Source organism: Hippocampus bargibanti, linkage group LG04 (assembly GCF_051943395.1).
Source record: "Hippocampus bargibanti isolate YZ-2025 linkage group LG04, ASM5194339v1, whole genome shotgun sequence".
NCBI classification, from domain to species: Eukaryota; Metazoa; Chordata; class Actinopteri; order Syngnathiformes; family Syngnathidae; genus Hippocampus; species Hippocampus bargibanti.
The window spans coordinates 27,389,710-27,415,435 of record NC_142737.1 but is presented as its reverse complement, the minus strand read 5'-3'; the positions used below and the strand labels follow the sequence as shown (position 1 = coordinate 27,415,435).

The window sequence follows — 25,726 nt, the reverse complement described above, 5'->3', positions numbered from 1 at the left end:
TGCTTTGTTTTGTCACTCGCTCTTTGGCCGATGTGATGTCCAACTGAGGCCGCATGCTTTGGTCTTCACAGCGGAGGAAACAAGAAATTCTGCACCAACATTTGGCACAATGAGTTGGGTCTCAGGCCGACGGACGCTATTTGAAGTCACTACTGATCCGCCGTTATTTATGCAGGGCGAGACAACAGAGACCACAGAGACCACAAACAGAGCGCTGTGTGACCTACATTCAGCTTGGACTTGAAAGTGACACACATTGCCAAGTTTAACACAGAGTAACAGTCGAGAACATTCCCAATTCATTCAAATGACTTTGCCTGTCCAGTCTTGTGTAAAACAATCTTTTTTTTTTCTCAAACATGCAGAAAAAAACATTAAAAATGACAGCTCATTGTTTAGTGTATTTTGTGACATTCGGAGATTAGTTTTTTTTTTCAGAAATGACACTGAAATGAATTGTGTTTTGCAGTGACTGAATCCGCAATAACTCCACATTGTGCCTGATGAATCATTGCAGAAGCATGTTTTTTTTTCCATCAGAGCAACTGTAAGTGAATAATAATGTTTATTGTACCGGTTATTGATTTATTTCATGTTTATTAGCTTTAATTGTCTTTGTCATTTATGCTTATGTCAGAAAAAAATATATCCTTTTACATAATTGGATTAAGCAGGCAAGGAAGGCCTCCCTTCGGGAGAGGGCATCTGCATTGCCTTGGCGCTTGCCAGCCCTGTGGACCACAGAAAAGTTAAAGGCCTGCAGACTCAAAAACCACCTGGTTACTCTGCTGTTGGTCTCCCTGTTTCTGGCCATCCATTATAGAGGAGCATGATCAGAGACCACCGTGAAACGTCTTCCCAGGAGATAGAAGCGCAATGACTTCAAAGCCCATGTAATGGCAAGACACTCCGTTTCCACTGTGGAATAGTTCTTTTCCCTGGGCAATAGCTTTCCGCTAAGGTAAACGATGGGATGTTCCTCTCATCCATGTACTTGCGAGAGTACATCACAACATGTACAGGAACGTTCAATATATTTCTGAGTACTGCCCATTTTTGTCATATACTATGTAAACATTGTTTACTGTTGATGTAATCTCTGTATTTTTAATTGGAGAACAATTTCATAAATTAAGGAACTAATTGCCAAAAAGAAAGAAAAATATCATTACAATTTCATGAAAATCTCAATAAATGAGCCAATACAAATCTTTTTAAGAACGCATATACAGTCATTAGTACTATGTATTAGTATTTGGGACTTTATTGTACAAGTAAGTAGTCGAGTGGTGAGCATGCCGACTTCACAGTGCCGAGGTTGTGAGTTCAAATCTTGCTCCAGCCTCCCCGTGTGGCGTTTGCATGTTCTCCCAGGCCCCACTTGGGTTTCCTCTGGGTCCTCCAGTTTCCTCCCACGCTCCAAAAACATGCCTGGCAGGCTGATTGCCCCTAGATGTGAGTGTGGATGGTTGTTTGTCTCCGTGTGCCATTTGATTGGCTGGCAACTAATTCAGGGTGTCCTTCACCTAGTGCCAGATTCCAGCATTCCCCGTGACTCTGGTAAGGATCGTACGGGCCGAAAGATAAATAAATGAATGAAAACATTAATATCAAGTAAACCCGAGATCATGGCTTGACAACTCTTCAGTTACAAAGTCCATGTCGCAGTTTAAGCGATCCTCTCGGGAGTCCTGACTTTTCTGGCTGCTCGAATTTCCTTGGTGCGAAGAAAACTTGCAATTCACAATGTCTGTGAACAGCAGCTATGAGCTGCGTGGCATGAATCCGCTCCTCTAAGCAACTAATCCTTGACGCTGTGATGTCAAATGAGCTGCGCTTCAAACAAGCAGTGCTCTTACGAAAGGCAGACAAGAAGTAGTCTAAGCATGCCTTGAATGGAGGAGCCCATGCTAATCGCTAACCGAAAGTGACATGCAGAGTTGCAAAATCGCAAAGCTATTGTTTAAGTATACAGTCTGGCAGGCACTAGGACCATGCACCTCACCCAGCAGGTGTTCAGCGTAGGGCATGAATATTTTACTGTATTTTACGATGTTTGAGACAGATCCACTTGTTAGCAGTTGGAATAAACATGTGTCTACAATCAGTCGTGTGTGCTCCTTCCTCAATTGCTACAATGGATCACGTCGGGGTCACCAGTGTGGCAGTTGAGGAAGGAGCACACACGACTGATTGTAGATCTTTATTCCAACTGCTAACAAGCGGATCTGTCTCAAACATGGTAAAATGCAGTGAAATATACTTAACATAAACACGCCCCCTACTGTACACCTGCTGGGTGAGATGCATGGTCCTAGTCACTGCCACAACAGTATATATTTTTAAAAGCCTGGAAACCAGATATGAATAGGAATTTTTATTATGTCAAAAGTTTTATTATGTCTCAATATAAAGCAAGACAACAACATAGCTCAAGCTCAAAAACAAATGAAACAGTTCCGGCTGACATCGACAATGACAAGGAACATGCCACAAAAAATATCAAATATTATTTATATTATAAATAATCAGGAACATTCACTATATAAATCAATGTGTATTGTATTGTAGCTTATCAAGGTTTTTGGACGCATCTTATACACAGGAAAATATGTATGTTGTGGTAAAATGTGGATTTTTAGGTTTGTAGACTCTTAGGAATGTTCATTTATTTTTTTTCCAAGGTGAAATAAATAATCTGCCAATTTTGTCTTTGGAACAGGAAAAATGTTTTGTTAAAATGTGCTTATGGAAATGTTTGGGTGAAAAATGTGCAATTGACTGACAATTTTGGATTTTTGAGATAAGAAAAGAAATAAAAGGAAGCATGAGCTAAATTGTTAGAAAAGTTTCATGTTTACAATCTAGCTACATTTGTTCCAGGTAATCTACTAGAAAGCAGAGCAAAAATATGCCAAATTGGAAACTTTCCCTCTGATGAGACATTGCCACTAATGTCTGAGTGAAGAAGAAAAAAATCATTACGCTCTCTATCTGTGAAGCCAAGTCAAAATACTCCTCTTGTGTAATGCAGTCATCCAGCTTTTCTAGAGTGCAATAAGCAACGGGAAAAATATAGGTTGCCGCTGCAAGGTGAGAGTGCTTTTCCTTTTAGTTATGCTCTCTTTTCCCATTATCTGCCTCCTCGACTTCATCTTGTAACGATTTTCTATTGAGAAAAATAATTGTAAAAGTACAGACCTTACTTTTAGAGATGTCTGCCACTGTGTGCGCTGCATTTGATTTCTTTCCACTGTCATGGTTCAGTGATTATTCACCTACAATGACATGCAGGTCATTCTTTTGTAGAAATTATATTTATCCTTAAAGTATCTTACATTTGCTATCAGCGAGGGTCCACTCGAATGTGTTTGTCATATTGTTCACGTACCTTGAGAGATAACGCTATTATGATCATATGATCTGGATATTTTCTCTCACACTTAATCTGTGTAACCATTGCATTGCAACGTTCGATCAGAAATGTGTTGCATTGCTGATTACTGTCTTGTATTGCCATGTTTGGCGCACTCAGTTACATATTTGGTTTAAATCGGTAGGGCATCATCAGCCTTTATGAAATTTAGAACGCTCTGTCTAACGTATTCAATGTGGATTGCTGCCACTTACTTAAATAACAACATCGATAAATGGGTTTCTTCAGCCGTCGTCTGTACTTCTTTGAAGGTGTCGGACGTTTCGTTTCTAACCTGTCACGGTTTGCGAGGTGGTGATGGCGGGTGCGGATCCCAAAAAGCAGGCAGGAGGGAGCAGGAGGTTGTTTGACAAATTGTATTAAAATAAAGGTCAGCAGGAACAAAATGTAAAACATCAAAATCATCTGAACGGAAAAATACCTATCAAAAGAAAACCAAGTGTAAAAGTCCGCCAAGGTTAAACAAACGCATACACAATGCATGCAACAAACAAGCAGCAAACAATGAACCGACACCCGATGGTCGTGCCGGGTGTCCTTTTAAGTGTCAGTGATTACAACGACCAGCACCTGCGAGGCTGCAGGCAGGGCTGACGTCGCTACCCGTTGGTCGCCAATCTGATCGGGACGACCAGCACCTGTGCAGGTGCAGGCGGGGCCAACAGCGCCCCCCGTTGGTCGCCAACCAGATCATGACAGTACCCCCCCTTCAAGGGGCTGCTTCCAGAAGTCCCAACAGTCTCCCAAAAGGTCCACTCGCCAGGGAACAATGGTGGAGACGACAGCCGCTGCCTCTCCAGCATACGACGAGCGGCGGCCTGATGGGAACGGGACTCGGCCTGGGGTGAACGAAGACGCGGCACGGATCGTCGTGGGCGTGAGTGCGATCCCTCTCGCACGTTCACGCGACGGCGCATGGCTCAACGTGGACGTCGAACTGCCAAATTCCTACTTATTTCAAACCGATAAACACTCTAAAAATTAGTGCATCCAAAAGATACGCTGCCAAATGAAAAACAAAGTAATGTAGTTTATTCAATACATAGTAAGAATAAAAAACTGGAAAGAGCGGTACATTGGGGAGACTCAACAAATTCTCAAAAAAATACTTTATCAACATCGCAGGGATAATACTAGTGGGCCTCAATCGGCAGTACATATGCACCCAAACGCTAGCAACCACTCATTTGACGACAATGAGGTTAAAATCTTAGCGAACGAACATAGATGGTTTGAAAAGGGAGTAAAAGAGGCGATTTTCATAAAACAACTAAATCCTTCATTAAACCGGTTTGGTGGGGTGAGGTTCGACTTGGATCGTTCATGCAATAGCCTGCTTAGGCAACATAGGATTAATACTACTGATGGGGTGATACCGGTCAAAGTGGGGCAATCAGGCCAGTCGTTAGTCAGGACAATAGGGACTATCAGTGCAGCTGCAGGGAGTAGTCCTCTGCTCCACCCAACCTGAGTAGGGATATATATATATATATATAAACTACCAGTAAGACTTTAGTTTGCTGACAAAGTTTCTTGGATAAGAAGCGAAACGTCCGACACCTTCAAAGAAGTACAGATGACGGCTGAAGAAACCCTTTCATCGATGGGCCACTCCTGTACGACTGAGAGCTTACACAGATTTAAATAACAACATTGCTCATTTTTGGAGAAGGGTTGATTGTTTTCCAGGCAATTCGTATTTCACACATATTCAATTCTGCAGCATTTCTTTTAATGCTTCTTTTCCCAACAGTGTTGAATGGCCAAGTCTATTTCATGACACAGCCATTAACGATTGATAGCTGTCGTGAAAATCGCTGCCCTCCGTGATCCACATTTTTTTTCTCCCAGCTAGAAATCCCTGCATATTTTTGTGGGTTTTGAGCTTGGTTACATTTCACCTGTCTTCATATTAACACAACATACTGGCTTGTTAGTGTTCATGGGCCTCTCCACGTTCATAGGGCTTGAATTCAAAATGTTCTCGCACCTCCAGTGTGTCGGCTTTTGTATTGCCGTGAGTCATTTTATTTCACATTGCCAATGATCACATGTGGTCAATCGCGCTATCCAAACTCAAATATCAGCATTATTATGGTTCTGAAATGCGATGTAAAGACGTGCAAAATCCTAAATAAGACCTCCATTACTGACTGACTTCTTTTCTAACATGAATATGATCAAATGAGTGTGATTGGGTTACGTCATTTAAATGTAATATGGGTTTGAGTTTTTATACATGCTCTATCTGCAAGAAGTCTTTAGGGGTGTTCACACGGCAATTTTGACTCTGGTGGAGCACGGGGCTTCCCCCTTGGAGCAGTCATACAAACAAAGTTAAACCAGTGTAGCCCTTGAAAACAGCTTAAACAGTAGCACATTTTAATTTACTCTGGCGTAAATGCAACATTGCAGAAAAGCACAATACAAAATAGGATGTGTGAATGCTACTGCAGTAGACTCGCTATGGTACAGTATGGTACATGTGAAAAGAGTTGATTACATGAAAAATGTGATACTCTGTCATATCTCTTTCTCTCTGTTTCCCTCTCTCTCTCTCTCTCTCTCTCTCTCTCTCTCTCTCTCTCTCTCTCTCTCTCTCTATCTCACTCTCTCATTCCTTTAGGGCATTGGTGTAAAACTCAGGGCCCGGGGCCTACATCTGGACCGCCAAATCATTTTATTCGGTCCGCAAGAGCAAATCAAGTGTCATGATGCTTGCTAAACTCCGAACAAAAAATGAAAATTATTGTATGCCAATAACAGTCATTATAATTGACTTCAGATTGACTTCAGAAGTGGAGTTGGGGTTATATTGAAAGAGGAGTTTGTTGGGAATGTGTTAGAAGTAAAAAGAGGATCAGATAGAATGATGCGTCTGAAGCTAGAAATTGAAGGTGTGATGTTCATTGTGGTTTGTGAGTTGGCAGAGAAGGTGAAATTTTGTTTGGACTTTGATGAAGTCATCCAGAACATCCCCAGAAGTGAGAGGGTTGTAATTGGTGGAGACTTCAATGGACATGTTGGCGCAGGAAACAAAGATGATGAGAAGGAGATGGGCAGATTTGGACTCCAGATGAGTAATGCTGAAGGACAGATGGTGGTTGACTTTACTAAGAGATTGGAAATGGCTATTGTGAATACAGTTATATATCGGCTTATGAACGCTTTAGCTCACAAACATTTTGCCTTACGAACATTAATTTGCGAGAATATAATCTTGGCATAAAATTGTTTTTTCGCGGACGAACCAAACCACACAGCGCCATGGTGGCTGGCGGACTAGTTTCTGGCGGATGAATAACAAACCACATGGTCGAACAGTGCCACAGTGGCTGGCAAACTAGTTTTCCACACCACCTTTGTGTGCAGATGTGGTTTGTTATCGAGTGGAGTACTTTTGCTATTATGGGATCGAAAAAGACCCCACTACAGGCTTGTGTTAAGCCAAAGAGGACACAAAAGAAAATTACAGTCGAGCAGAAGAAGGAGATCATCGAAAAACATGAACGAGGTGTGCGTTTGTACCAGTACCAGTACCAGTGTGCTAAGTAAAAGTGTGTTGCTGTGTTGTCTAAGCAACGGTCTCAGGCAAGAGAAGAGGTTGAAAATCTTCTGTTGATTTGGATTAACAAAAAGCCGCTAGCATGGGATCGTGTGGGTGAGTGTATTATCGCCAAGAAACCACGGCAACTTCATTCGGATATCATCAAGAGGCTACATCAACGACCATCACAAAGGTAAATAAAACTTTATTATACATTACAGTTTATTTCTTTAATTACAATACAATAGCACATTTATTATACGTAAAATAAAGTATATTTTGTATTTAGTAGAAAATTATGTTTTATGGAGACCTGGGAACAGATTATTCTCATTTTTAATGGTTTCTTATGGGAAATAAATTTGGCATTTGGCAATTTTTGGCAATAATTTGGCAGATGAACTTTTCGCCTTACACACACTTTCTGGGAACCAATTAACTTCTTAAGTTGAGGTATCACTGGACTTTCTTTCAGAAGAGTCAGGAACATAGAGTGACTTATAAGAGTGCAGGCATGAGTACACAGGTAGACTACATTTCTTATCAACGGTGCGATCTGAAGGACATCAGTGACTGCAAAGTAGTGGTTGGTGCGATTGTAGCCAGACAGCATAGGTTGGTGACGTGGAAGATGACGCTGGACGTGAGGAAGATTAAGAAATGAAAGGCAGGACGAAATGGTGGAAGTAGAGAACGGAAACGTGTTGCATGACTTTTAGGAAGGAGTTAAGACAAGCACTGGGTGGGCAAGAGGCCCTTCCAAATGACTGAAAAACTACAGCGAACAGAATCAGAGAGACTGGAAGAACAGTAGACAATGAGACTGGGTTTTGGAATGGGGAGGTGCAGGAGTATATACAGAGAAAGAGGTTAGCAAAGAAGAATTGGGACACTGAGAGAACGGAAGAGAATAGACAGGAATACAGGGAGATCCAGCGCACAGTGAAAATACAGGTGGCGAAAGCCAAACAAGAGGCCTATGATAACGTGTACGCTAGGCTGAACAGCAAGGAAGGAGAGACTGATCTTTAAGGTTGGCGAGACAGAGAGACAAAGATTATAAGGACCTGCAGCAGGTTACTGTGATTCAGGACAGAGATGCTAATGTATTAACACGTGCCATTCGTGTGATGGCAAGATGGAAATACTTTGAAGAATTGATGAATGAGGAAAATACAAAGGAACAATGAGTAGAAGATCTGACTTGTGGACCAATACATAGCGAAGATTAGAGAGGATGAAGTGAGGAGGGCGCTGAAGAGGATGAAGGGTGGAAAGGCACTCGGGCCTGATGGTTTACCAATGGAGGTATCAATGTTTCTAGGAGAGGTGGCAGTGGTGTTTCTCACTGGGTTGTTCAACAAGATCTTAAAAAGTGAGCAGATGCTTGAAGAATGGAGACAAAGTGTACTGGTGCCCATTTTTAAAAAACAAGGGAGATGTGGAGAGTTGTAGTAACTTCAAAGGAACAAAGTTAGCGAGCCATACAATGAAACTATGGGAAAGAGTAGTTGAAGCTAAACTATAAGCAGAAGTGAACATTTGTGAGCAGCAGTATGGCACAAGAGTAAGAAGCCAAAAAAAGAGTACGACAGATGCAGTGTTTGCTTTAAGAATGCTGATAGAGAAGTACAGAGAAGGTCAGAAGGAATTGCATTGTGTCTTTGTAGATCTGGAGAAAGCGTACGACAGGGTGCCCAGAGAGAGCTGTGGTATTGCATGAGGAAGTCTGGAGTGACAGAAAAGTTTGCCAGTGCGGTGCAAGACATGTATCATGACTGTAAGACAGTTGTGAGGTGTGCTGTTGGTATGACAAAGGAAGTCAAAGTGGAGGTGGGACTCCACGGTGATGTTTGCAGATGACATTATGAGAGCAGAGGACATGTGGGGGAGAAACTAAAGATGTGGGGAGTTGCCCTGGAAAGGAGAGGAATGAAGATCAGTCACAGCAAGACAGAATACATGTGTGTGAATGAGAGGGACCTAAGTAAAAGAGTGAGGTTACAGAGAGAAGAGATGAAGAAGGTCGATGATTTTCAGTACTAAATGATGGGGTAAAAGTGATCGTTCGTTCCTGGTCCATTGCTCTTCAGGGTGTTAGAAGTGGAATGGTGAAATCAGCAAGAGGCCAGGTGTTGAACGGAATAAATTATTTTAATCTTGTAGACAGCAGGGACATTGTGAGGTTGAGGAGACAGAGAGGAAAGAGGAAGATAGATGTGTTGGGAAAGCATTTATATAAGACCGACAGGATGTGACATCATATAAAGGTGGGCAGGATATGACGTATCAGGAAGTCCAAGAAAAACAAAACGATGCAAAAAGATGTTTAAAGATGTTCGTATAGCGAATTACCCCAACACTAGTGTTGTCCAGAGCAATATAGAGTATGGAAAATAGGTCTGGAAGCGTGCCCAGGAAGCCTGTAAAGGCTGGAGAGAAATGTCAGGTGTGATGTGTGATAGAAGGATATCAGCTAGGATGAAAGGAAAGGTGTATAAAACGGAGATGAGACCAGCCATTATGTTTGGTCTGCAGACAGTGCCACTGAAGAAAAGACGGGAAGCAGAACTGGAGGTAGCAGAGATGAAGATGTTGAGGTTTTCTTTGGGAGTCACCTGGTTCGATAGGATCAGGAATGTATGTTAGAGGGACCTCTCATATTAGAGGCTTTGGAGAAAAAAGTCAAAGTTGCCAGACTGAGATGGTTTGGACAGAGAGAGTGACTAAGAAGATCGCTGAGCCTTGAACTGCCAGGCAACAGACCGAAAGGAAGGCCGAAGAGGTGGTTTATAGATGTTGTCAAAGAGGACATGAAGGTAGCCAGTGTGAGAAAAGAGGATGCACAAAACCGGGTTAGATGGAGGACACTGATTTACTGTGGCAACCCCTGAAGGGAAAAGCCAACCGGAAAAGAATTTTTTTTTTTACTTCAGACTTGACAACTAGTTATTCATGAATATGTGTTGTGCTCTGTATGTCAAATGTGGAGGGGATGAAATGTTGTAATGGCTTCCCCAAATTTATAATGGCCCTCCAGAGGAAACCGTGAAGTCAATGCGGCCCGCGGCAAAAAAAATAATTTGACACCCTTGCTTTGGATTGGATTGGATTTGCCTTTATTAGTCTCGCAGAGGAGAAATGTACATTTCACAGCAGCAAAGTGATAAAAGGAATGAAAGTAGAAAAACAAAATACATGAGCTGCTGGAAAGGCAGCCACTCTCGCGGCGCCGTAGAAGTCAAAAGTCAAAAGAACAAAAAATAATAATAATATGACAACACAAAGACACAGGAGTCATTCGTTCTTTAGCACTTTCTGTACTATCTTTGTTACATAAAGCAGTTCTAGATGAAAGAGGAGAGGATCAAATGATTTTTTTCACCAGTGAATCAGGGACATCATGGTTTAATGTGCACGTCGACTACATGCTGATAGAGTGTTTATGCACATTAGTCAACATATTATGTTATTTCATGTTTAGCTTAGTATACATTATGATTAGTGCACGTTTAATTTCAGTCTAATAGCATTATCAATCTTATTAGTTCAATAGTCGTTGCAAAGAAGCAACAGCTCCAACTACAATCTAAGACCCTCCCAACACAGAGTTGTTCGTAACCGATTGGACGGGAAAGATCGACTTGTCCGCAACTGATCAACAGGGCAACAACAGATCACCACTGTGTATGTTTAAAAACTTGTCAGAGCGGGAGCTCGTTCTCTTTGTTCTCCTATCTTTGTCCGTGTGCTCATGTCTTCATCCCACCGAGACGAGAAGTGCCCTTTTCTGTCTCATTAGAATAAAGTAGTTTTTTGTTCACCATCTATCGTCGTTGCTGATATTTTCATCACTGAACTTCTGACAAAACCGAACCAGGAAAGACGAACAAGAATTTAATCCGAACACATGCTAAATGTTGAAAGCAAACACGCAGCTGTAGCATCCATTGACAAAATGAGATTGTCTCACCTTTCCTGTCCCATATAAATCTGCTTCAATTCCAAGCCGCGACAGTTCCACATCCGCATCGGCGCTCTGCACTGACGCTCCTTTCTTCTTTGCGGTGTCTGACAGACACATCGTATTGCACGGCTGCAGAAACTGCCGTGTGAATGCAAACAGGGTTTCACCGGGATTAATAACATGCTTCTCTTTCATAAGAAGCAACTGTATATACTTGTGAACACTCCAAGAAAATTTACACCATTGTAAAATATATCGTAACAGAACACATTGGTGGAGCACAGTCTTTTGAATTCTGTGTGGTGATGACGCTTACTTGCCATCATGAGAAGTGAATCAATCAGTGGCTCTACGTTACCACCTATGAAGCGACCTTAACTTGAATATCCTCACCTCTTCGTGACATTTTCATGTCATTTTCTGTCAGTGAAAATGACATTGAATTCATATAGATACACTTATATGTGTGTACAAGTCATAGGGTCCAGTGCACGACTCTTTGGAAATATGCAAGCAGAGGTAAACAATGGTGGCAATAAGTCTAGACACAGTAAATAATCACATTTCTGGAGCCAAGGAAAAACTGACTGTATTACTGTGATGATTGACATGAATAAAATTTTTATTGATGGTAAAATGGAAGAAGCAGAACTGCGATGTCACATTATCCATATGTCTCAATTAAGATTAAGATGTCCCAATTCATCTCCGTTTACAGCATAAGGAATTAATTATTTCTGCTCCTAGTGTAAATGGGTTATTCCAAGTGTTTCAGTAACCGGAATTTTAGTTCATCACGTGTGAGTGTGTGTGTGTGTGTGTGTTGTGTGTGTGTGTGTGTGTGTGTGTGTGTGTGTGTGTGTGTGTGTGTGTGTGTGTGTGTGTGTGTGTGTGTGTGTGTGTGTGCGTGTTTGTTTTTGTGTTTGTTCGTGTGTGTGTGTGCATCATGATGGTTAATCCATGTGACATCACGTTTCATGTAAATTTCTCACAATGATAAACATTGATTTAAAAAGGCAGGAAGCAGATAAATATCAATATGCAGCACTTTGTTCTGTTCATATTTTCTCATGATGGCTTCAATAGTACAACATTCCCAGAAAAAAAGAAATCACCATGCACCATTGCTGGTGAGTTCTTTTCAGATTAGTTCTGTGGGTTATTATGTCGTACGGGTAGCAGATGGGTGACACTTGGTCAAAATGATTCACCTTTCAAAGACCTTCATTCTTAAACATAGAATGTAGATTTTTATTATTCGTCTTCCAATTATGATGGCTTAAAAATATAGCTAAAATAATGTAATATATTAACAGCGAACCCCCATCGATCCGAGGGATGTGTTCCAGATTCAGGTGAAAGTCTGCAGATAAAAATACATTGCCCATGATTAAAACACACCTAAACTTGTTCTAACACACCTTTTGTTATCATTCTTATCACCTCTTATTACTTTTTCCTGCCAATAAATGGAAGAATTTCTCACTTCCACAGTTCTCTAAATAAGAAGCAAGATACAAGCAACACATTTTTTGACGCACAATCATGTCCCTCATTAAGAATGCAGCACAAAGTCAAGGAGGAAGATACATATAATTGCAGTATAAGACAAAAGAAGCATATCAAACGTTTTTCCATTGCACTATTGATTTATTGCTTTGCCCTGTCTGGAATGTCACTCATTTTGAGTTTTAATTAAATCACTGACTGAGTTTTGTTGGAAATTTCTGATATGTATGTGCTACATCAATAGGAGCAGTGTCCAAAGTGGATGGTCCATTCGATACATCAATTCCAACAATGCTTTGAGGCCTGTGGCCTTGAAGAGGGAATGGGTTCCATTGTGGATATCAGATGAAATACTGTATGCGCCCACTTGTAATCAAACGTCTTTTCTTTTTTTTCTTCTCGTTTCTTCCCTGCCAGATATGATCTAATTTGACCAAATTCTAATGTGATGCTCTCATCATGGATTGTATTGAAGATCAAATAATCTAATTTTAATGAACGTGAAAGCGGTAGGGCCGATATCATATCAATCTGCCTGCATATTTCATGATTGCATATCATTTACATTGATTTCAGATGAGATGTATTCAGTTGTGTTGCGTAGTACAATATACCAGGTATGGAGTATACACATAGGGTATTTACACCGACTCACAGTAAGGTGTATTTTGGGTTTTGTCATGGAAACAGTGGGGGACCAATGTGTATCTAAGGACGAGCCCCCTTTATCCTTGATGCCCGAATAGCCATTTGGGGATTTGAACATGTTTTCACATCAGTTTATGTGTGTGGACATCTGCCTCACAGTGCACTGTTCATGGGTTACCATACAGCACAGATTGCTAAAACCGTCGCCTGTCAACTCCACTCTCACCTCACTCACAATAACCTCTACGAACAATTCCAGTCTGGTTTCCGTCCCCGCCACAGCACTGAATCAGCCCTCATAAAAATCACGAATGACCTTCTCATAGCAGCAGATACCGGCTCCCTCTCTATTCTCATCCTTCTTGATCTATCTGCGGCCTTTGACACCATTTCTCACCCCATCCAGCTCAACCGACTCTCCACTCTAGGCGTGACACACACCCCACTTAGTTGGTTTCACTCCTACCTCACTGGCCGCTCACAGTTTATCCAAATTATCTCATTCACTTCACGGTCCTCCCCTGTGTCTTCTGGTGTGCCCCAAGGTTCTGTCCTGGGGACCCTTCTCTTTATTATATACCTTCTTCCCCTTGGTGATATCTTCCGCAAATTTGGAATTCATTTTCACTGCTTCGCGGATGACACCCAGCTCTACCTCTCCAGTAAACCCGACGCCTCTCTTCCACCTGCATCCCTTACACTTTGCCTCTCAGAAATCAAATCCTGGTTTTCTCATAACTTTCTCAAACTAAACAGCGAAAAAACTGAACTTGTCCTTGTCGGTACAAAATCCACCCTTCACAAAGCAAACAGTTTCTCTCTCACCATTGGCAATTCTACCGTGTCCTCCGCCCTTCAGGTTAAGAGCCTGGGTGTCATCCTTGATAGCACACTATGTTTTCACTCCCACATAAATAAAATAACCCGGTCTGCATATTTTCACCTCCGCAATATCAATCGTCTCCGTCCCTCTCTCACCCCTCACACCACTGCTATCCTCGTCCACAGTCTCGTCACCTCCCGTATTGATTATTGTAATTCACTTCTTTTCGGGGTCAATCAAAAATGTCTCCATAAACTCCAACTAGTTCAAAATTCCTCAGCCCGGATCATCACAAAAAAACCCTCATTTCACCACATCACTCCTGTCCTCCAACAGCTCCACTGGCTCCCTGTTAAACTCCGTATTGAATTCAAGATACTGCTGTTTACATTTAAAGCCATCCATAACCTTCCCCCCCCCTATCTGTCTGACCTAATTGAAATCTCCGTTCCTTCTCGGGCCCTCAGATCCTCTTCCTCCCTCCACCTCTACACGCCCTCTGCCCGTCTCACAACGATGGGGTGCAGAGCTTTCAGCCGCTCCGCTCCTAAACTCTGGAACTCACTTCCACCCAACATCCGCAACATTGACTCCCTTCCTACTTTCAAATCTCACCTGAAAACCCACCTGTTTAAACTTGCTTTCATGGTCTAATTTAATATGCTGTTTTATTATTTATTGTTTTATGCATGATTTTACTGGTTTGTGTGTTGTCTTTGTTGTAAAGTGTCCTTGAGTGTTCAGAAAGGCGCTTGTAAATTAAATGTATTATTATTATTATTCATGTGTGGAGATTTTACATGTTCTTCCCATGTCTGCATGTTTTTTTTAGTATTACCCCTACATTTCCAAATACATGCATGGCTGATTGAATACAGTAATTTAAATAAACTCCAGATGTGAGTATGATTTTATATGTTTGTTCGTTTCTGTGTACCAATGTAGCCACAAGGGGGCACAAGCCAGTGTCTTATTGTGCCGGTCCCAAGCCCGGATAAATACAGAGGGTTGTGTAAGGAAGGGCATCCGACGTAAAAAAAAAAAAAAGCCAAAATAAATATGCGAATCAAACCTATGAATCCCATACCGGATCGGTCGAGGCCCGGGTTAACAACGGAGATGAAGATGAAGAGTACTCGTGCCCGTTTTTAAGAACAAAGGAGATGTCAGGTCAGAAGGTATTGCATTGTGTCTTTGTAGATCTGGAGAAAGCGTATGACAGGGTGCCCAGAGAAGAGCTGTGGCATTGCATGAGGAAGTCTGGAGTGACGGAAAAGTATGTCAGAGCGGCATAAGACATGTATCACGACTGTAAGACAGTTGTGAGGTGTGCTGTCGGTGTGACTGAGGAAATCAAAGTGGAGGTGGGACTCCACCATGGGTCAGCTCTGAGCCCCTTCTTGTTTGCTATGGTGATGGACAGGCTGACAGACGATGTTAGACAAGACTCTCCTTGGACCATGATGTTTGCAGATGACATTGTGATCTGTAGCGAGAACAGGGAACAGTTGGCGGAGAAACTAGAGATGTGGAGATATGCCCTGGAAAGGAGAGGAATGAAGATCAGTCGCAGCAAGACAGAATATATGTGTGTGAATGAGAGGGATCCAAGTGCAAGAGTGATTAAGAAGGTTAAAAAGTGATTAAGAAGAGATAAAGAAGGTGGAGGATTTTAAAAGCCGAAAGGAAAAGAAGAAGTTTGTTTCTGTGTACCCTGTGATTGGCTGGCAACCGGTTCATGGTGTACCCCGCCTACTGCACGAAGACAGCTGGGATAAGCTCCAGTACACCCCACCAAAGGTACATTGAAGGATGGTGGACTTGACGTGTGTGAGCATGAGAGAAAGGATGGCAGCATTGAGCTGTACAATGGCGGGCTAAAGACAACATGACATAGCAGGCATATCAGGCAATTGAAATCCACTAAAACAAATACACTGCTTTTTAACATTTATGAGCAGCTTTGGAATGTGTCATTCAGTCTGTTTTGATGCACAGCCAACAATGCCGCTGAACATGGAGGAGGAGTTGATCCACTAAAACAAACAAGCCATGTTAAGTTAAGCCAAAATGTTACATGATGATATTGTAGAAAAGTCACCAAAAATTAGTTGTTACTATTCAAGGATAATCGATGAGAAGGTTTCTTCAGCCGTCATCTGTACAAAAGTGAAGGTTTCGGACGTTTCGCCTCCTATCCAAGAGACTTCGTCAGCGAACTAAAGTCTGACTGGTCGTATCGGCCCCATTTATATATCCCTAATGTCCAGAAGAGGACAGAGCGCTAAAAACAGAAGTCTTTAGGAAGGCTACGCACACTGACCAATACTTACTTTTTGACTCTAACCACCCTTTACAACATAAACTAGGAGTTATCAGAACCCTCCAGCATAGGGCTAAACTAATACCAACTAGCACTGAAGGTAGAGAAAAGGAGTCAAAACATATCAGGAGAGCACTCACTAACTGTGGGTACCCTCAGTGGTCATTCAACAAATGTCAGAAAGAAAGAATAGCGAACGAAACCAATAATTCTCAAGATTCTAAAAGGAGAGGAGTAGCAGTACCGTACATTGCAGGAGTTTCTGAAAAATTACAAAGAGTCCTTTGGCAACATAAAATTCCTACTTATTTCAAACCGATAAACACGTTAAGGCAAAAATTAGTGCATCCAAAAGATAGGCTACCAAATGAAAAACAAAGTAATGTAGTTTATTCCATACATTGTAAGAATGAAAACTGTAAAGAGCAGTACATTGGGGAGACTCAACAAATTCTCAAAAAAAGACTTTATCAACATCGCAGGGATAATACTAGTGGGCCTCAATCGGCAGTACATTTGCACCTAAAAGCTACTAACCACTCATTTGACGACAATGAGGTTAAAATCTTAGCGAAAGAACATAGATGGTTTGAAAGGGGGGTGAAAGAGGCGATTCTTATAAAACAACAAAATCCTTCATTAAACCGGTCGGGTGGTGTGAGGTTCAATTTGGATCGTTCATACAATAGCCTGCTCAGGCAAAACAGGTTAGGCAACTTTCGCAATGCTGATGAGGGTCGTTATGCTGATGAGGTGATACCGGGGGGAGTGGGGGTAATAGGCCAATCGTTAGTCAGGAATGTAGGAACAATCAGTGGGGCCACAGGGGGGGGGTCCCGCGCCCCCCCAACCTGAGAGTAGGGACCTATCATAGCTGTGTCCGGCGCCACTAGGTCTGGACATTAGGGATATATAAATGGGGCCGATACGACCAGTCAGACTTTAGTTCGCTGACGAAGTCTCTTGGATAGGAGGCGAAACGTCCGAAACCTTCACTTTTGTACAGATGACGGCTGAAGAAACCTTCTCATCGATGGACCACTCCTGTACGACTGAGAGCTTACACAGACGTATTCAAGGATAATGTGGAATCAGTATAATTGTGAAAAGCCCACCGATAAGAAGACATCTGACTTTTATTGTCTAGCGCTTTCTGATCTTAATTTCTGAGCATTTTAATTGATGGTGTCATCAATATATACTGAATCACACCAAGAGATCATTATATATAAAATAGTAGAAGAGATAACAAAATGGAAAAAATGTGGCAGCAAGAGAAGAGAGAAGTGGTTCCAAGATCCACCAGGTCAACCAGCAGATAATAGGGTTAGGATGTAAACTTCAAGATGACAGTGATGAATGAGGCAGTCCTCAAACAATTGCAAAGCGGCTGTGAAATATGGTGTCACAGAGTGGAGTATACGGAGACGGAAAGCTCAAAAAGATCACATAAAAATGGTCAGAGTAAGAGAAGAGCTTTCCACGGTCCTCAGAGCGGCCACTTGGAAGAACTTGTTACACGTCACTTTGATGGTTAATGCAGTTATTGCAATTTTGTTGATTTATCACAATTGGTTGGTTTATTTACATTTCAAAATAGAGAAGGCATTCATTTCAGAATGTCATTGCACTTTGGTTTACATATTAAAATGTTCAAACATTAAGATTTGAATGAGGCAAAATGACATTGCTGTAATAATATGTTTTCAGATGTATTGTAATTGTTTTCTTTGTAAAATTAATATGGTGTTCAAAAAGGAAATGGAAGTTGAGATATCTCCTGATGAAAGAATTCCAAAGCATTTTTGCATACTAAATTACTCCCGTCAATTTATTACACAACACCTCAGCCTTGGTCTATGTTATATCTGTGATGGAATTGAAAGGGGGCAACAACAGCTCTCAGCTTCATTCCAGTCATCTGTCAAAGACGATAAACTCCAATTTGGTGATAGGCCACATGAAATGGAATAAAGGTCTCAGACAAAGCCACAACTCAATTACCAAATAATATGGTCAGCAATCAATGTGATGGAGCTCACAGCTGAATGATGAAATGCTTAATTGGCGTGAGATTGGCATATTGGCGCTCTGGAACAAAATCAGTCTATCATTGTTTTATTTTCTTGTAATTTACTTTCAAATATGATGTTGCTATGGGTTTAAAGAATTTGATGTTTCTCTTTAATCGTAAGTAGGTTTGTTGTCAGATCTCCCAGGCAAGTGACATGTAGATGTATCCCAGAGCTTGATTGTGGCGTGGAGTTGAGCAAGTCGTGCTGTGAAACTCCGTCCAACGCTGTGCGGGTCTCTGCGAGTTGCGTGTGTGTCTGAGTCTGAGTCCAAATGGTTCTGCCCCGTGAATCCCCCCAATCTCTCTGTCCCACGCTGGCTACTTATATACCCTTGGCCTGCGTGGGAATGAGTCAGGCTCACTTGAAAGACATCAAGGACATCAAATGGTTGAAAGGCGCACTTCCGCGTGACGCCACAGGTTCAATACTGAAATGTAACTGTTGTTTCTCTCTATATTGGAAGAACCCGCAAAGCACCAATCACCTGCCTCAGCCATCGAATTTAGTAAAGGCATGTACTGTATTCAGAATGTACAGGTACATTAATAATAATAATAATAATAATAATAATAATAATAATAATAATAATAATAATAATAATAATAATAATAATAATAATAATATGCAGATGCACAGTGATTCTCAACACATTGGATTATGAAGACAAAATAAATAGGTTAATCAGTGATTCTAACTAACTCAACTAAAAAGGGACCCTTCCAATAGATACAAGAAATAAATGATATACTGTCTCCAAAAGTTAGAGAAAGGAAAACATATAGACAAACAGATGTATTTTAGATTATACCCGGGAGAGGCCACGCCATGTATCTATGGCCTGCCAAAAATACATAAATAAGGGTTCCCCCACAGACCCGTTGTTTGTAGCATTGACTCCTCTACATACAATGTAGCCAAATATTTAAAAACTATCTTAGCTCCGTTGGTTGGTAACACAGAATATCACGTAGAGAACACCACAGGGTTTGTAGAGAGGATCAAAGACCTTATATTGGAACCTGAGGAAACTTTGGCATCTTACGATGTGACTTTTCTCTTTACATCTGTCCCAACCCCAGCAGCAGTCTCAGTGGTGAGGACGAGACTGCTGTCGGACGTTTATCTGCATGAAAGAACCAAACTTAAACCGGATCACATCTGCCAATTATTGGAAATCTGCCTTAATACTACGTATTTTCAATTTAGGGAGAAATTTTACAAACAAATTCATGGTTGTGCTATGGGCTCACCAGTTTCACCCATAGTGGCTAATCTGTACATGGAAGACATGGAGAAACAGGCCCTCACATCCTTCCCGGGGACAAAACCTAGACACTGGTTTAGATATGTGGACGATACTTTTGTCATAATTAAAAAACAAGAAATTCAATCCTTCACAGATCACCTCAACTCGGTAGACATCAACATTAAATTTACTCGTGAGGACATTAAAGAGAACCAACTAGCTTTCTTGGATTGTAAAGTAATTGTAAAAGAGGACAGAGCGCTAAAATCAGAAGTCTTTAGGAAGGCTACACACACTGACCAATACTTACTTTTTGATTCTAACCACCCTTTACAACACAAACTAGGAGTTATCAGAACCCTCCAGCATAGGGCTAAGCTAATACCAACAAGCATTGAAGGTAGAGAAAAGGAGTCATAACATATCAGGAGAGCACTCACTAACTGTGGGTACCCTCAGTGGTCATTCAACAAATGTCAGAAAGAATGAATTGGGAATGAAACCAAAAAGATACAAAAAGGAGAGAAGTAGCAGTACCTTACATTGCAGGAGGTTTTGAAAAACTACAGAGTCCTTTGACAACACAAAATTCCTACTTATTTCAAACCGATAAACACATTAAGGCAAAAATTAGTGCATCCAAAAGATAGGCTACCAAATGAAAAACAAAGTAATGTCGTTTATTCAATACATAGTAAGAATTAAAAACTGTTAAGAGCGGTACATTGGGGAGACTCAACAAATTCTCAAAAAAAGACTTTATCAACATCGCAGGGATAATACGAGTGGGCCTCAATCGGCAATACATTTGCACCTAAAAGCTAGCAACTACTCATTTGACGACAATGAGGTTAAATTCTTAGCGAAAGAACATAGATGGTTTGAAAGGGGAGTAAAAGAAGTGATTCATATAAAACAACAAAATCCTTCATTAAACCGGTCTGGTGGGGTGAGGTTCAATTTGGATCGTTCATACAATAGCCTGCTTAGGCAAAACTGGTTCGACAACATTCGTAATGCTGATGAGGTGATACCGGAGGGAGTGGGGCAAACAGGCCAGTTGTTAGTCAGGAATGTAGGAACAATCAGTGGGGCCACAGAGAGTGGTCCTCTGCTCCCCCCAACCTGAGAGTAGGGACCTATCATAGCTGTGTCCCGCGCCGCAATGTCTGGACATTAGGGATATATATATAGGGCCGATACGACCAGTAAGACTTTAGTTCGCTGACGAAGCCTCTTGGACAGGAGGCGAAACGTCCGACACCTTCAAAAAGTACAGATGACGGCTGAAGAAACCTTCTCATCGATGGACAACTCCTGTACGACTGAAAGCTTACACAGACAAATAATAATAATAATAACAATAATAATAATAATAATAATAATAATAATAATAATAATAATAATAATAATAATAATAATAATAATACATTTTATTTCTAAGCGCCTTTCAAAACTCTGAAAGACACTTTACAGTCATGGGATAAGAACTTTTTTTTTTTAATGCGGGTGAGCAGTGGCAGTCATTTGCGCCAGCATTCACTCTACCCGGAAGTTACACCGCAGCAGGTATGAAAGGAAGAGGAAAGGAAAGAAAAAAGTAGAAAAATTAAATACCAAACAGGAGCTGCTGGAAAGCCAATCAATCTTGAAGTAACAAAAAAACTAAATAACAAATAATATGACAACACAGAGACATAGGCATTCATTCTTCAGCACTTCCTGTACCCTCTTTGTGACATGAAGCAGTTCTAGATGAAAGAGGAAAGGATCAAATCATTCTTTTCAGCAGTGGATCAGGGATGTCATGGTAGAATGTGCACATCTACTACAAACTAAATGTTGAAAGCAAACACTAAGCTATAGCATCGATTGACAAAAAAAAGTGTGTCACATCTCCTGTCCCACATAAATCCTCTTCAATTCCAAGCCGCGACAGTTCCTCATACGCATCGGCGCTCTGCGCTGACGCTCCTTTCCTCTTATCGCGGGCTCCACAAGCCATGCATCCATCCAGCCGCAGACTGTCCAACAGCACCGACCTTTCCGCTGAACAAAGCGGGGCTATGAAAATGCTGCCCATTACATGTGGTGTCCAGCGGGGCAGTCAAATGGCACCGACATTCCTCTCATTCAGAAACAGTACTGAAATATCCATGTTGCCGAAAAGGCACAACCGCTCAGCACAGTCTCCTCCTTGATGAATGTCGTGGCCAAAAATGCTGAAAAACAATCCATATCAGTTCCACACGACGCACAATAACACAAATTGACAAAAGAAAACACACAAACAAGACAAAAACAACAACAAAAAAAGCAAGGCTCATGAGAGCGCTTGCTGGGGGGGACCTACTCGGGCGCCATCTTGGGAAAAAAAACATTCTTCAGATACATGTTCATCTGCCTCCTCCCTAAAATTTAACAGGTTCAGCCTTGACCCATGGGACACTGTACAAAGTTTCAGCTTGGAAATAAATTACTTAATGCCATTTTTGTCCCAATAGCTGCAGTGTCTCTTTTAAAACCATTAGTGCCATCATTTTGAAGTCATGGAATGAAACATTATGTGGTTCATCTGTGAATATTGTAATGTAAAGGCCTGGTGAACTATTGAAACACTTGTGTTACACTGCAAATGACTCTCTTGAATTCATATATTATAGTAAGATGGCACAACACTGCTGAACACTCACTTTGACTTAGCTGATGACCACTAAGCCAGTCTGCAGCTTGCAGTGAGTTGGACAGCTACCCTTGGGGGGGAAAACGGGAATGTAGTGGAGAGTGGTAGATCTATGCAGAATTCTTATTGAAAAGGATGTTCCGAGACAGCTGTCGCAGACTGAATTTTTAATTAGTTTCTGGATTTTTATAGAATGTGTAAGGGATAATTCAATATGGAAGGCTGGGGTCGGTCAGTTGCTTGAGGCCAATTGAATTTACGAAAGTAACAGACACACCTGTCTTTCTTTTTTGGAGTTGTAATCTGTTTTAAAACAATGTTGCATCTATATCAAGCAATGCTGTTTGCAACTGTTTTAAAACTACTTTTTTTTAAATTATCTCGTCAATCGGCTAACATTTCCTTGGATGGTAGAAATGTTATTTTTCCTTTAGACAAAGAGACACAAAATGTCAGCCTTCATAAAATATTTTTATTGACTTGTCTCAAGACGAGATGACACATCTTCACTGTGCAGATATGGATAATTGCGGAGTTAAAATCATTTATGTTGCTTTGTGACTGCATCTTTGTTGTGCGTTTGACTGGGTTTATTCTTGATAGCTTTTCGATTGCCCATCAGGGATTTATTGCAACATAAATATATGTTCATCTAGGTTTTTCACACTTTTCAGACACGTTTTGATTTGGAATGGAACTAGCCTTCACTGTTTTTTTAGTCTTTAAAATAATTGCATTTGGCACGCAATACCATTTATTGTTGTGTGCTGCTGCCCGTATCCATAAGATAGAAACACAACTGACTGCTTTATTTCTGCCCTTGCTGATAAAGAAGATTAACTCATAATTATCTCTGGTGCATCACCAAAATTAAATTCAAATTAATTTTGCTTCAATCCATTGCCTCCATTGTATCTGCTGATTTAACTGAGAAAATTCAACCGTAAAATAATGTGATTTGTTTCATAAACTCAAACAACAAACTTTCCTCAAACAACAAACGTCCTGATTCGGATGCCACGTGGGCGGGCTGGCTGGTGTTCTACCGGTTGCCCTCTGCCCAGCCTCCGCGTTGACGCACCCCCGGCCGTCTGCAGCGCCATCGTGCCCGACCCGCCACCTCGCCTCGACGCAGAACGAACTGTCTCAAAGAAGCGGCGGAGCCTGTCGTAGGCCTGACGCGGCATTCTCGTCGCGGCGATCTCACGCACCCGAGTGCTGAGACCTACCCGCCTCGGCTCTAGTCCTGGCCGCACCGCTGCCAGCGTCGGTGGACACTCCCCCATTCTCGTCACGGCATACTTATATAAACCATTAACATACATATATAAGCCTGAAGCATACATTCAAAATGAAGCACGGAAGCAATTTGAAAACAAATTCACCTTACGAACGACCATTCTGAACGTATCTCTTGTAAATTGGGGACTGTCTTAATAGTAGAATGGTTTTAATTCAACATTGGAGTTGGCAAGGGTGGTCTACCAATCGCCCCCAGGAATAATTAACAAAGAAATGCAAGGGCAGTTACTTCGTTTTATAGGCAAGCATGGAGTTGCCACTCGTCCTCTAAAAGTCACAATTGTTCCTTATTTGACTGTAAAATGCCACTTAATGAACCAATATAGGATTCCATTTGTTCCAATTTCCCAATAGAAATGTCTGTGACACACGTACTAGGGATTGACGAATACACGAATGTTGAAATATATATCCTGACAAAACTTTAATTACTACTCGTCAGCCCTCCAAACTCAATTACAGAGAAGACTCTTACAAAATGTAGAATTCATACAGTGTGATACTCACACAAATGCCACAGTGACAAATATATTTTCCTGTTTTTGTAAGTGAAAAATAATCTTGAAATTAGCTTGAAATTTTGAAAATTAGTTGAAAATAAACAAACCCTTAACATTGGGTGGGCCGCTTCCCTTATGTGTTTTTGCTACATGAATATGTGGGTAAATAATTTTTTCTACTTCTTCAACAAGAAGGGCAACTTTGCCAACTCCAATAGCTTAAGGCAGTCGACAGCTACATGTCCCGGTTTTCCTTGCATAGTAGATTCATAACAAAGTTCTTAGCCTCAGCCTCCAGTCCATAAGCAAGCCTATTCGAGTAGGGGTGCAGCAGTGTGTGATGACTATCATCGCATTCTGAAAAGGAACACAATTTCTCATGATGTCCAGGACATTTGCAGAGCGGTGACTGGCCAGTGAGCCCTTGGGAAAAAAATAAAAACAATAAAAATCCCCAAGGACGTGTACAAAGAAGCCCTACAAAAGCTCAGCAAATGACCTTGTATATGTGGCAAAGACCAAGCATAACCCATGGCAATACGTTATCTTCCTCACTGTCCATGAGACCTGAGACAAGCCTTTCATGTCTCAACGAAATGGTTCGCTAAGTCCTTTGTTCTTCAGTGAATCTACACTCTTTCACTCATTTTTGTTGAGGGAAAGATGTTTTTAGTGCTACCCAAGTTCTTTAGAACGAAGTTTACACTCCATCTTGTAAAATAGAGGCGGTCTTCAGCTTAGGAACAAGATAAGTTCCGAGCGGTCGTTTGTGAGGTGAATTTGTTCGGAAGCTGCTTCAGTGCGATATTTTGTATGGAATGTAATTTTAAGTCAAACGCTGAACGGGGAAGTATAAAACACAGACGTTCTAATAGTAGTAAAATAAATTCACACCCACTGTATTAAGCCGACATACAGTTGACCCTTGTTTATTGCGGGAGATACGTTCCAAAAAATAGCCCGCGATAGGTGAAATCCACGCAGTACAATGTAGTAAGCTTTTTTCTTTTTTTTTACACAATGCAAAACTGTACATACTGCAGGATGAAACAAAAAAAAAATAAAACCTCTTTTTTTTAATAGTTAAAAGAACGGTGTTGTAAAACAACATTTTGCTGCTACGCCTATTCGTCCTGACTCCGCTGCGCTGTAGCATCTTTTTCTACTGAAGGAGTCTTTCTCCGAGAGAACATTGTTATTGGTAGTTGTTGGCACTATTTCTTTTTGTTAGCAAGAATATTTTTATCTTGACATGGCCCGATTTCTAGAAGTAGAATTCTCCATGAGCTGTTCAAAGCCAGTGTGGTTGATTTTATTGTGCTTTGTTTGCAGTGTTGTTTCTTTTACTTTGTTTGTTTGCACATTTGCATGCCATTAATACAATAAAAAACAAGTAGAAAATATTTTTTCCCTGCTAAAGACAATCCGGAGCTTTAGCAAGTTCTGTCTGAAAGGCACAGACGGATAAATCCCGGTGCCGTCGTTACACCTCTGATGTGCCAGTTTATTGGGAAGGTAGTGTCAGAGTTGCTATTGATTTTGTCAAGGGCTAGATATATGAAGTTACAGTATATTGGTGACCCAGATGGCACATTTGAACTATCACCCTCAAAAACTTCCTATTGCCACAGAAGAGTTATGGCTATTGTTTTTCTTGAAATGAAAAG

At 41.2% G+C, this 25,726-nt stretch overlaps 1 protein-coding gene and 1 pseudogene across 3 annotated transcripts in view; one reads left to right on the top strand and one right to left on the bottom strand.

Moving 5' to 3' along the window:
* Positions 1-25,726, top strand: part of unc5db (unc-5 netrin receptor Db) — a 255,429-nt gene that overhangs the window by 65,955 nt on the left and 163,748 nt on the right. The window lies entirely within an intron of this gene.
* LOC148899600 (uncharacterized) lies at positions 7,527-8,404 on the bottom strand (annotated as a pseudogene).